Raw genomic sequence first — 14,205 nt, 5'->3', positions numbered from 1 at the left:
ACATGTATTGATCAGCTTGGGATCAGAACTGTTTGGTTGCTCTGTAAAAGGGTGTTTACATTAGCTATCTTCACAATTCAGTATAAAATCATGAATATTTTGAATGTAATGTTTACATGAACTCTACATAAAGTGATTGGTTTGATCTGCATGATTACATGTTCCAAACAGTGTTGTTATTGTTAAATGAACCAAAGTTCACCCAAAAATGACAATTTGCTGAAAACTGACTCACCCTCACCCTGATGAGATGAGTTTGTTTTTATCAGAACAGATTTGGAGAAATGTAGCATCACTTGCTCACCAATGGATCCTCTGCAGTGAATGGGTGCCGTCAGAATGAGAGTCCAAACAGCTGATAAAACATCACAATAATCCACAAGTAATCCACTCCACTCCAGTCCATCAATGACCATCTTGTGAAGCCAAAAGCTGCGTGTTTGTAAGAAACAAATCCATCAAGATGTTTTAACTTTATATCGTTGTTTCTGGTCACCATTCACTGCAGAGGATCTATTGGTGAGCAAGTGATGTATTGCTAAATCTCTCCAATTCTGTTTGATTAAGAAACAATCTCATCTACATCTTGGACGGCCTAAGAGTGAGCAAATTAAAATTTTTGTTTAAACTATTCATACTAAAAATAAGTTTAAGCACTAAAATTACTAGAACTGAAACAATGTAAGCTAAATAGAAACATTTAATTATTTGAATAACATTAAAAAACAGCTAATACATTTAAAGGTGGGGTATGTAGGTACTGAGTTGGGCCGAGTACCAAAACAAACTTGTAGCCAATCAGCAGTTTACTCACATGTCTACTCACAATGCGGAGTAGAAAGCGTTCAGTGCACAAGACAGATATTAGCCGAGCCGAGCGATGACAGAAATATAGAGATGCGGGGAAAAAAATTAGGAAAACGTCTGCGGAATAAAAGAAGTTTACACCGGACGGGACAGCTAAAGTCTGTCTACACTGGACGCGACAAAGCGACCGTTCGAAAATCATTTTAAATTTGTGTCAATACGTCATAAATAGAACGCGGCAGCAGTTTACTGTCGGGGATTTGTCAGACAGCATCACTGATTATAATAAGTTCCATAGTATTTTGTTGCACCGCGCTCATCCGGTGTAGACATGGTGTAAAGGCAAGAAGTAGGAACCGTGTAAATATCGGATCAGAGAGAACTCAAGGAGCGGGAAGGCCTGCGATCGGGCACCGAGGTTGCTTTGAGTAACATTGGCTTTGCTTTGTTTCACAGAACTAATTGTTGCTTGTGTTGAGTATGTATGGGGCGGAGCTATCAAAATAGGGGCGAGACCCTTTTGGGGTAGGGGTGTGTTTGTTTTGGTGATTTGAAAGATCAACATTGGCTACCAGAAATCACTTACCCCAACTTTAATAATATTTAAAAAACAAAAACTAATAAAAATGACAAAAGCACATAAAAAAAAAAATTAAATTAAAAGCTGATTCAAAATATTCAAAAATACTATAAAAGCAATACCAAAATAATACTACTAATAATAAAATACTAAAATAACACATCAGTTTTCTGACATACATAATATGGTTATTAGTAAGGTAAGGTAGGCTATATATCAAAGTACCATGGTATTACTCTCCAATACCATCACAGCAATATACACTTCAACTCCGTTTGTCAGAATTGGCAGTTGAGTGTAGAAGAGCTTTCTGAACAATACTCGTGTGTGTGTGTGTGTGTGTCTCGGGGGGATGGACACACACTGCACCAGTAGCTGTGCGCCGTGTTAGCCTGAGGCGCTGTGGCCCACAGTCATCCACCCAGCCATTTGCTAACATTCACGCCTCGTTTTACAGCAGCACTGCTTCACCTGACGGGTTATTGCTGCAAGATTATGTTATTGCAAATACAATATGTGAAGTTTTATAAGAATGCATACATAATTTGCCTCATGCACGAAAACACAAAAGACAGTATTCCCAAATTAGCATAAAGCCAAATGCCACCAGTGCCTAGAGTTATTTCCATCATAATAGATTTTACTTTTGTTTTGACTACAAAAACCACAGATGCAGAAAGGTCAATGCCTATCCATCAGTTTGACTGACAAAACTACAATGATATCATTAAGAAGAGACAACTTTTAGCCAATAAAAGTCAAGAAAACAGAGCGAGCTTACAGACCTGCGTTCAGCACCGACAAAACGGTGCAAAACGTTTATTAAAGGAAACGGTGGTGCGTTGAACACCCTGTTCTGATGATGCAAGTGTTGCAACTATGGCAGCTGAGAAGGCCATTCTTTGTGTTCTTTTTGAAGAATTTTCGGAGCCTGATGAAATCGGTGTAAATACGTGTTTAATACTGCACAATACTTTCGATGTTACAGTCACTGCCCTTGCCGTCCAGAATAAAAGGGAACATCCCAATCGAGGTTCCTAATTATTGTGATCCAAAATTTGCCTCACATTTCAGGATGAAAAGACTAACATTTCAGGTGAAGGATAATCCACTTCTCATCTCCGTGTTATGATCTATATGACCTTATTATATTTATTGTGAGCATTAGGTTTATCCTTACTGCTGATCACCGTTGTTATGGTATGATATTGTAATATTTACCATTATATAATAAGAGGAGCATAGAAAGGTTTATAAAAGTGTCACTCCACAATAAAATGGCAAAATATATAAATATGTATAGTATTTTTATGTTACATTAATCAGTGTCTAGCACACCTTCCTAAACGATATGGACCAGAAGACATTGCAATTATGATATTTAGACAGACTTAAAGAAGTTCCAGATATATACTTGCTCTTTTTATTTCAGTTATTTTGCCTTTAATGTAAATAAACAAGTGAAAACAATATACTCACTCTTGTGAATTTATTTAGATTTTAATTGCATTTACGTACAAATTCGTCATCATCATGTTGATATGCTATGTTACTATAAAACTCTTATGACAAACATGTCTTCTAATATCTTCAATTGTCGCCTACACTGTAAAAAATCAAATTAACAAAATGTTGGAAGGGCAAAAATGTTTAAGTTGAGCTAATTTTATTGCTTGGCCTTAGTTGAGAGGACATATTATATTAAGTCTACACAAATATATTTGAAAAACATTGAATGAATGGTTATTTTCAAATCCAGTCAACAATTAGCTATGCTAATGTTGACTAAGCTAATAAAAACACGTGCACGTGCACTATAAAACTTAGTAGTAAAAGTTGAGCCAACTAAAAAATAACAATTCAGGCAACACTTTGAAGTCAGAAATTCACTGAATGTAAAATTTCTGTGGAACTAGTTAACAATTAGTTGAAAACGCTTGAAATTTTTTACAGTGTATACCGAGCTGCAGCGGACACATTTGCAAACGACTTCACTTGGACCCATTGTGCGAGCTGTCTCTTTAATACCGCGTGGTTTTATATACACGTTGCTGCTGATTGGGCTGACATTTTTGACACACCCACCAAACAAGAGAAAACGTATCTCAAACCCTGTTGCACACCGTTTCCAGGAAACATGTCGTTCAACCCGGAAACCGTAGCAAAACGTTGTGTGAGCTTGAACGTGCCCCAGATTCTTTGCTAAGTCCCACCTTTAAAATGTAACTGACCAATCCTGTCGTCCACCAGATTATCCAACAAAATTTTACTCTTTTCTGTGTGTTTAAATAGCTTTAAATTGAATTTGAAAGAAATGATCAAAGAAAAAGGTAAAAGGTTGTGTATTTTTATATTTTTAAAATGTACATTTGTGCATAAAAACAGTCATAAAAACGGAATTTCGGAATGTCACGGAATTTGTCAAAGTTTGGATGAATTAATCAAAAGTAGTATGTGGCAAATCGCAATATGGACTAGTATCTGTAAATATTAAGCCGCAAAAGTCGATTTAAATATGGATCCTGCATGTTCTGCGTGTCTCTGTATGAATGGAGCAGACGTGCGGTTTTGTTTACTAGTTACATACACAGCGCGCGTGACGCTCGCGGTGATATCATCATCTCCCGTCTCAATGTGGACATAAATACATGAACAATATCTCCAAAACTGATCCGAGAGTCACTTCACGAGCATTTTACTATTTAATTTTAGTAAAACTAGCATCATCTCATATACACACAGAACTTTAACGGTATTCACGGCAACCCGTCAAAATAAAAGTTCGGTTTAACTTTATAAAGACATTGTGCCAGAAATAGGCTATATCACTATTATTTAGTAGAATGTACGTAATACTACTACTACTACTAATACTGTTGAAAAATAATACAACTTTATTTTTTTAAAGAAATAATCACAAAATATTTACATTTTAATAGTAAATCCCCTTTATTTGCCAAAAATTTAAATGTTTGATTTTCATTAATTAAAATATAAATTAAATCAATGTTTTATGCCTTCATCTGATAACCAGTAAAATTTAAATACACAACACAGAATTTCTGAGGGGGAAAAACATTTCATAAGGCTACTGTAAGAATAAATAAAAATGGTTTGTATGCATTCAAATAATTAGACATGCTAAAACACAGAATTTGGTAACAATGAAACATTTCATACGGCCCTAAACATGACGTCATTTTTGTTACACTTTTAATAAATGAACGTTAAATTGTTTCATGATTTTAATTAATTAGACATGTTTTTTGATTAATAAAATTTGATTTTACCAATAAAAAGGAGTCCAGAAAAATTAAAATGGAAAAAAAAAAGGACTCCAGAAAAATTAAAACAGAAAAAAAAATAAAACGGAATTTGGGAAAAAATAAAACGGATTTCATAGGGCCCTATGTAACATCTCACAGCCTGAGGGCACTAAATCTAAAAGTCCAGCACCTTGTCTGTCCTTACTAAATATTATGTTATAGAGCTGTCACGAACACGTCAAACTCGGTTGCTGATCTGAGTAATCTGATGGACAGGGCGAGATCGCTGCGTTCAGTTGTGGTATTTACGTTGTGAACGAATAAGTATTGTGAATCTTGTGAACGAATCACCGTTGTTCACTTTCATGCAGTGACACATTATTAAAGATTAAATTATCCCAATTTTTAAATATGTGAAAATTATTATTGAATTACAAGCTTAAAAATGCTTAACACTTCTAGCAGATCTGTAACATGCAAATTTTGAAAAAGGACAATACGACTTGTTTCGGTCATGAATGATTCTGCGTTTTAGAATGAATTTTTAAGCAAATGATTCAATGATTTGTAAGAGACAGAAAGTGTCACTGAATGAATCTCAAAAAGAGTCGACTCACTGGAATGAATCAAATCCCCGATACTAATTTGCTGGCTGTATTCTGGCTTTCACTAAACACTGCAGTGACAATCACATCCATTAGTATATCAAACAAACCCAAACCGCAGAGCTTCCCTTTTGTTATTGTGAATGAACATATGTAGTGTCCAAAACAGCTGGCGTGACTGAGGAATTGTTTTTCTGCATTGCCCATGTTAAGCATTCAGAGTTTACGAAGCCATTACATGAGGAGTGATTGATGTGACAGCGAAGATGCTGTTAAATCAAAGCTGCGTCGGAGCAAAAAAGAGAAGGTACAGATGGACAGCTAAAAAGAGAGAGAGAGAGAGGGAACATGATACTACCACACCTTTACTACGCAGTTTGAAATGCAGCTGTACGAAAACCAGAAGTGATTAAAAAAAAAGAAAACATGTTTAGAAAGGCTTTTTAAGCTTGGTCAAATATGACCAATTCAAACAGCTTGCTCATGATTCCTTTAGTGCTGCATCACTGACGACAGATCAATTGTTTCATTAATATTGAACCTGGCAAATGTACAGTCTGAGAATCACTGCCTTATGACAAACATGTTACGTGGCCATTTTGATTGTATGTAGTGTTTCACCAATACAGGCCTTTTAAAGGCTGGTCTCAATATCTAGAGAACAGGGTGGGCATTAAAATACAATTTTATTTAATTTAATTTAATTAAGATAATGATTATCACCTATTTTATACTATATTTACTCAAATTGCACAAAAGAAAATGTAAATTATTCTTTGTTTGACGGTGCTATCTTTTTATTTTACAACTAACACAAGGGGAACCTACAACAGGCGATGCCCATAATCTCAAATAAATCATCTGACACTCAATATATCAGCCTGTCACTATGTTTATTCATTCTCAGAAGTGTATGCTTACACACATATAGCTAACTGTACTGTTTATATCTTGACTATGCAACCTGCTGACAATGCTGCAATAACGATATCCTGTTGTGGATATCCTACTATGAAAGTAATGATATCAGCTTATTAAGAAAGAAAAGAACACATTTAAAGCGTGCCGACGGTCATTTCAACCATGTTGATTAGAAGAACCACAGGGAGACCCTTACGCTTTATGTGAACGCATCCCAATTTCAGCAAGACACGATTACAGCAGGCAAAGACCATTCAATTTCATGAACCATCAAGCAGATATCCACTTTTAAAAACATACGGCACTCTAGAGAGCGAGAGATATAGATAGAAAAATAAGAGGTTCGGGTATGTCACTGATACTCCAAATATGAAAAATCAGTAAATACAAGAACATAAACTAAAAGCAACGTCCCCAAGCTCATGACGAGCGAGATGTTCTTTATAATAACGGCGCATTAGGAGTCTGTTGAGTTATGAGTCCTGATACTGCGTCATTATTACCCAAGTCCTATCCATTACTGCAAAACAAAAAAAAGGGACAATGTTCTTCTTCAAACATTACCGGCCCCTGTATAGCAGCAAGGGAGCATGATTTATTACAGGTAGGTTTCACTCCACTGAACAGCCTCCACACATAAACCTCACACAAGTGTGTGTGTGTGTGTGAATGTGTCCAATGCGGCGATGCCTCCTCTGTCTCACCTCTGCTTTGAGTAGAGTGAGGTCTACTCTGAATCTAAACGAGTGCAGTTACTATGTGGCGCTCTCAAGGACTGACCCGAAGCACTTAGCCGAAGCGTTGCGGCCCAGGGCACCTCCCAGTCATCTATCTGTCTGCATTTGTCTTTCTCCAGTGCTATTCACCTGGTCGCCACTGCAATCAATGAGATTACCTCTTAAATTGCCTTTTCCTGTTATCGGCCCTGCCAGAATGTCTTTGAGAAGTGCAGGTACATGCAAGAATGAACACAACGCTCGACTTTTGCAATTGACCTCAATGCAGTTCTTTCACAAGCAAAACAATAAAACTTTAAATGAGAAAAACAAGACGATGCAGTTCACTTCCCCTAAACATCAAGGTAATCAGGTTTATAACATCCTTCGCCAGCAGACAGGGCGAGTAAATCTACGCCTGTTGTCGGCAGAACAGCTTGATCAGCAAAAAGATGGCACGATCAGCAGCCGAACGGCCAGTAACGAGCTCTCCGCTGGACGCCAACCCTAAATAGTCTGCAAAACAGCTTATACTATCAACTCAAACAATTCAAGAGAACGCTGTAGTGTTTCAACGCAAATAAACCATTAAAAAAAACTTGGCATAACAACATTAAAAAGTGCACAAACAGCTGCAGTTGTGTTTTATGATCATGCATACTCAATCTACAAAGCCAGCAGTGACGTGTCAGACCGCATCTCTGAGTTATCAAGAGATGCATATTGTGTGTACAAATTATGAGACTCAAGTTCTATTCTACGCACATCGGCCACTATTATGTAATGTGATACTGCAGCACTAGGACGCTACGCACTCGCACTCTCATGCGCGCTGATAAAGTTCCACTCGCTGACAAAGATCTTCCTCTCTCCCCTCTCTGCCATATGCCGCCTCTCCCTGATTTTTTATTATAATGACTGAAAGACTATATTCAGACTCCTGTCTAAGCATTAAAATGTTAAACTGCATTGTATAAAAGGCATGCTTTATCATAAAAGGGGATACTGTACTTACCTCTGTACCGTGTGTATCCTCACTGGAGATGTACTGCACCAAGAGGAGGGTGGTGATGCAGAGGGGGGTTGAGGAAAGAAACTTCACAGAGCGTGCAGGGCACTTGGAGAGCTTGGGGGGGTAAAAAAGAAAAGTCAACAATCAGGACTTTTGGTTTATCCTCTTCTGATTGTGTTGGAAATATCAGACCTGTGCAAACACACACACACACACACCCCTGATGTCTTCCTCTATCCACCCCCACGCTCACACACACATGCACACACACACACACAATAGCTCAGATCGGGACAGATGCAGAGATGCTCTCATGCACACACACACATTTCTAGTCTCACACCCTGCAATCGTTGCTCAGCACCACAGCCCCTGTTGTTTCACTGCTGTATTTCCCGGCACTGAGCTGTCATTGGTTCAGTCACAGCTCAATTAAAACTCCCCCCATTTCCAATTGGGTGAGGAGGGATTTTTTTTCAAGGCACACTCTGAAACCCATCCCATCCCTCCTGCTTTTAAAAACCTACACCAGCTACATGTAAGGAGAATGCTGAGCTGTGAAAATCAGGCAGGTTGGAGTGAGAGGAGAAGAGGGGAGGAGAACACGAGAGGGCGGGGCCAGAGAGAGAGAGAGAGAGAGAGAGAGACGCAGTAACCAATCAATGAGCTGCATAGAAGCGCGAAAGATGCGGAGGACTTCGTTCTTCTCGCTGGCTGCCGCGCTGATGAATCTTCAGCCTAATAACAAAAGACATTACATATTTAATGCGAAACTGTACTGAATGTGAATGAATAAAGAGAGCGTGTGCCCCGAGATAATGACAATAAATCTGTGTCGATTGTACTGTCCTCGAGGGCTAAAACAATATCAAATTTATTGTTCACTGTTCACGTAACAAAATCATTCAGTTTAAATTGTAAAAAAATTTTTTAAATAAATTAACAAATAATGCTAGTGAAGTGCAGCAAAAACGACATTTCTGTAGGAATCGCACCTTATTGAATGACAAGAACATATAGGCCTGGTTTCACAGACAGGGCTTAGACTAAACCATAGATCAATTGGGACATTTAAGTCATTTTTATAAACGTGCCTTAGTAAAAAGCATTACTGGTGTGCATTTTGAGTCAAAATAAAGGCACTGATATATTTTAAGATCAGTCAGAGCAATCTTCTTTTAGTTGAAACAGCTCAGATTTAGATTTTAGTCTGGGATTAGGCTTTAAGCCTGGTCTGTGAAACCGGGGCTACGTTACAGTTTGTAAAAAAGAACCGAAATATCATCTTATAAAAGTTTTGCGTCATTTACCGGATTATTTTTATGTTCTGACATAAAAAAACAAACAATACTTACAGCTCCAAAAAGCACCGTCTTCAGAAAGACCAGCCGTCAAAATAACCGTTATGTTTAAAAGACTGAGATTCCCGCTTCTTCAACTCTTACCGTGTTTTGAACTTTTTCGCATGTTTAACAACGATATGTTCACGAGCGCGTTTATTTTAGAGAATCGACTAGTTTTTAAGGAACCGATTCATAACTCAACTGTTCATACGAATCGCTTTTGCGAATCGTTTTTAAGAGTTGTTTGGAACGAATCCGAATCTATAAAACGCCGCAAAGCGATTCGTATGAACAGTTGAGTTATGAACCGGTTCCTTAAAAACTAGTCGATTCGAAACGTTTATGAATCCTATTCTTCGGAGTTGATCGAACTATATATAACACCTGATGGAGGCCTGTTCCTTACAGAAATAGTAGAGTAGTTTATTTCAAGTAAACCCTTGAACCAGTCAGTTTATTGCCATTTAAATTCATAAAAGTCGAGTAAAAGTTTAAATAATATTCTTTAAAAAGAAATAAGGGCTACAAAGTATGGCAAGCCGTTTTGACTTTTATTCATTCTCAGGATATGAATTCTTGATATCAACAATTAAATTTTTACTAGTGACAATATTAATTTCTGATATCAAGAATTAAACTGTTGATATCAAGAATAGACATTTTTACTAGTAAGAAATTAATTCTTGATATCAAAAATTGATTTTGAATGGCAGCCTATGGCGACATTTAACTAGAAAAATTTAATTGTTGATATCAAGAATTCATATCCTGAGAATGAATAAAAGTCAAAACGATTTGCCATATACAAAGTGATAAAATACTACTAAAGTTAATTACTATTTTAATTTTGTGTTCTCGTTGTATTTGCACAACTTCAACCAGCAGATGTCTTCAGCATAGCATCAAGACATGCTTCTCCTACCACAAATTTTATGCACTTTTTTTAGTGAAAACAAGATTATTTTATTGTAAACTGTACATCAGCAAGCCAGAAAAGGCTATTTGGTACTATACTAGTAATATGTCAGCTATCCAATTTACTAACTAATCAGTAGACAATACATAAAATATAAGGATATACACAACTGATTTATGGTGCTTCATTGATCACTGTTAAAATATTAATAAAATTATATTATAATAATAATAATTCATAACCATTCACCAATAATTTTACATTTTTTTAAAAGCTGGCAAAAGATCCAGTCCCAGAACTGAGTGTCTTATAGATGGCAGCCTCCACTTTGCGTACTTCCGGTGGAGTCTGCGCAGACCGACCAGATGACACTGAAATGAATGGCATATTTTTAAGCTCCTTGTCTGCAGTAAATATAATAACTCTTTGGCCCTGCTCTGATTCCAGCCTACTGCGCTCCAGCAGCATGTAACTTAATGTGCTCTATGTAAATTATTAAAGACTGATGGGACTTGCTGTAGAACTCACTCTCCAGCAGAGCAATACATCCACACACTCCAGAACCTCATAATAATAGCAGTTCACAGTCACCATATCTTACACTGTCAGACCGTCACTGTCTAATGAACTGTGCTGTGTTTGCTCCCTACATGTAGTTTCATTATCTAATTCTAGAAGGTGCTGGTTAGCCGTGCTGTATGATATTTAAACAGATCAGCCAAATGATTTCAGTCCCCCTCCCCATTTAGTATATCTCCATTTGCAGCCTGGTGCCTCAATACTAATTACATGGGTTTGATGGAGTCCAATCTGTCAACATCTAAAATCAATGAAATAAAGTTAGGCCTTTGGCCAGAGGGGTCGAGCCGCTGCGCCTGGATTCTTTCCACATGATTGCGAATTCCTTCAGATTGGAAAAACAAACTGCAAACCTGAAGTTATGTGTGCTTCTACCATTTCAGGGATTTTTACATGTGTTAGTGCAATGTTGATATCTGGAATTAACTTGAAAGAAACCAAACTAATGCTCTATAGTAGATCTAAAGTTCATTCCATTTACTGCATCGTTTTTTTTATTCCTTTACATATCTGTGTTTTTGTCAGGTATACATAAACACATGGTGCTTTAGAAATTTGGCAATGTTATAATCTACATAGAGTCCTGTAGAGTGTCAGCTGGGTTTTATGAATGTCAAACGGGTGTAGCGGACCGCCTCTATGATTGGATTTATTATTATTGAGGCAGCAGTAGAGTCTTCCGGGCTGTGGCAGATGTCCAAGTCATCCTGTTTCTGTGCCTGCAGAGCTCTCCTTTGGCAAAGTGGGATGCAGCTTTTGGCCAGCTAGCGCTATATATATATTTGACTGGAGAAAACTCAGGCTGCATGACAGAGCAAGAATTCCTTGGATGCATTAAGAAAATTTACAGTGCTTCCGGTGCTTAATTTAAACGTAAAAATACTGTGGAGTGCCAGAGGAAGGATCCATGCTATTACAGTTTTGTGTAATTTGACAAGTCTAACTGTTATTGTACAAACTGTGGCTAAAGATTAAGTATTAAAATTACTAATATCCCTAACCTTACCCTTATCCCACCTCAATAGCAGCAAGTGATATGCAATACAATATGAACAAAATAGGAACATTGTACTTATTTTTGATTTAGGTACATAGTAGTTAAGGCCACCTAATATAAGGTGGGACCACAAGTTATTTAAAAGAAAATATATATATATATTAAATAAATAAAAAAACAAAATGAAAAACTCACATACTAAAAAACCCTTTAAAACATTAAAACGCTATCTGAAATAAAAAGTCAGTAAATGAAGACATTTTAACTGACTAAAACTGAAATCAAAATAGAGTAAAATACAAAAACAAAATTGACTAACGCACATGACACAATTACTAAAACTGAAACTAAAAATAAAACAAAAATTGAGACTATAAAAGCTATCAAAATATTAATAAATACTATAGAAATAATGGTTAAAAAACTGTCTCATTTCAAAGGCTGCACCCCCAGAGGTTGCATTTGTCGGCCCCATATACATCATCAAGGATGGGTGCAGCCTTCAAAATGAGAGACAGTAAATATAAACCACCCAAATCAACTTTACAACTGCCTAGAAGCTGCCTAGTTACCTTCCAGAGTGCTCTAGCAACTGCCTAGCAACTGCCCCGAGGAATTTATGCAACTTTTCCTTTCCAGTTCTCAAGTTAGGTCTTGACTTTCTCTCATTACAAAACACATTGACAGACTGTTTATGCAAAGCATATTCTAGAAATATATGTCAGTCTGTTGTCGGCAAGCCTCAATGATATTTTATCGCGTTTTGTGCTCTCAAATTCAGTGCTGTCTGTGCTTCTCTATATCATCAAATCTTATTGCAGTAGACAGAACATCCATTGAGCATCATTTGTTTGTCCAGCTGCGATGCCACAATAGTGATGCCGCCGGAATGACAAGTACCATAAACCTGATACAATACAGCCGGCTCCATCATTCATCTCTGTGAGGAATGCTGCATATGTTATCAGATTACAGTACATCACAGACGGATTGCTTTGGAAACTAGATGTGTATCCTGGTTTTGCATTTGCAAGGTTGTGGATGTTAAAGATTGGAGAATTTACGATGACGTTATTGATAATTAAGCAGATAAGTCTTATTTTCTTAATTAGATTGAATTGTGGTGACCATCATGTTCACTCTGCGGCACAGATTATGTAGCATTTCTGTACATCTCTTGCTCACCAATGGATCCTCTGCAGTGAATGGGTGCCGTCAGAATGAGAGTCCAAACAGCTGATAAAAACATCACAATAATCCACAAGTAATCCACATCACTCCAGTACATCAGTTAATATCTTGTGAAGACATTGCTGAGCAAGTAATGGAATGCAAATTTTTTCCAAATCTGTTCCGATGAAGAAACAAACACATCTACATCGTGGATGGCCTGAGAGGGAATACATTTTCATTTTTGGATGAACTATTTATATGTAAATCAAGGTGCTACTGTATAGACAGGCTTTTTTCTTCAGATTTTTTTATTGTTTTCTTACTTGATTCCAAATCATGCAATGTCCAATAGCAATCCAGCAGCATTCCTTCAGGATTTCTTGACCAGATCCCTGCCTGTTTCAGATTCAGGTCCTAGTCTCTGGGCTCAAATAGGCATTTCTTCAAATTTCTGCACTCCGGTGTAGAAAATAACCATCTCAACAGACTGTGCACCGCGACCTCAAACGGCACAGGCAGCTGTGAAAATCTACAGATGAAGTCAGCTTCAGATTCAATCAAACTTCTGAGTATCTTAGGCTGAAAAGAAAGTTCTAAGTTCAGTCCACACTGGATAAGTCAAGTGGTTGTGTGGGTTTGGAGATAAAGCCAGCGCTGTGATGGATTCTGGTGGTGTTTTGAATCTAGTACAGTCTTTATGTTATTCAAACTGTTATTCAGTGACTGGGTCATGTTAAAGGTTGATTAACAAAATTGAATAAAAGCTTTGAGTTGAGGATGCATTAAATTGATCAAAAGTGACAGTAAAGAGTTACAAAAGATTCTATTCCAGATAAATGCTGTTCTTTTGAAAGAATGCTAAATGAAACATCACAGTTTAAATATGGAGCAGCGCTGAAGATGTGACACTAAGACTGGAGTAATGATACTGAAAATTCAGCTTTGTATGACAGGAATACATTACATTTTACAACATATTCAAATAAATAAAAAAACCCAGCTATTTTATATTTTAGTAATATTTTACAATATTACTGCCTTGATGAGCATTTAAAAAAAATCTTAAACCTTTGATTGCTAGTGTACCTAGAGATACACTGTGTTATACACTGTGATCTTATAAGGGTATCTGAAATTTATATGGTACTTCAAGGATGTGTAGCATACTTTGGACCCAGCTTTCATTAAGAAGTGGCCTTGTTCACAATCATGATTGAGTTTTAAACTGTTATTGGTGTTGCATGGAGAACAGCTGTGTATATGAATATTTTGGATATGCAAGGTCAGCAG

General features: G+C 37.0%; 1 protein-coding gene across 3 annotated transcripts in view; it reads right to left on the bottom strand.

Annotated features, from left to right (window-relative positions):
* Positions 1 to 9,507, bottom strand: part of LOC306845361 (synaptotagmin-2-like) — a 48,344-nt gene extending 38,837 nt beyond the window's left edge. For 2 of the 3 annotated variants that reach the window (XM_079378114.1, XM_079378117.1), the window contains exon 1: positions 7,911 to 9,507. The gene's annotated coding sequence lies outside the window, so the exon portion shown is untranslated. The remainder of the gene's footprint in view (positions 1 to 7,910) is intronic. The other variant, XM_079378115.1, reaches the window with a different exon arrangement.
* Between the last annotated feature and the right edge of the window lie 4,698 nt (positions 9,508 to 14,205).

Source organism: Barbus barbus, assembly GCF_936440315.1.
Source record: "Barbus barbus genome assembly, chromosome: 25".
Lineage (NCBI taxonomy): Eukaryota > Metazoa > Chordata > Actinopteri > Cypriniformes > Cyprinidae > Barbus > Barbus barbus.
Note: the sequence above shows the minus strand (reverse complement) of the source record. Positions and strands in the feature narration are given on the sequence as shown.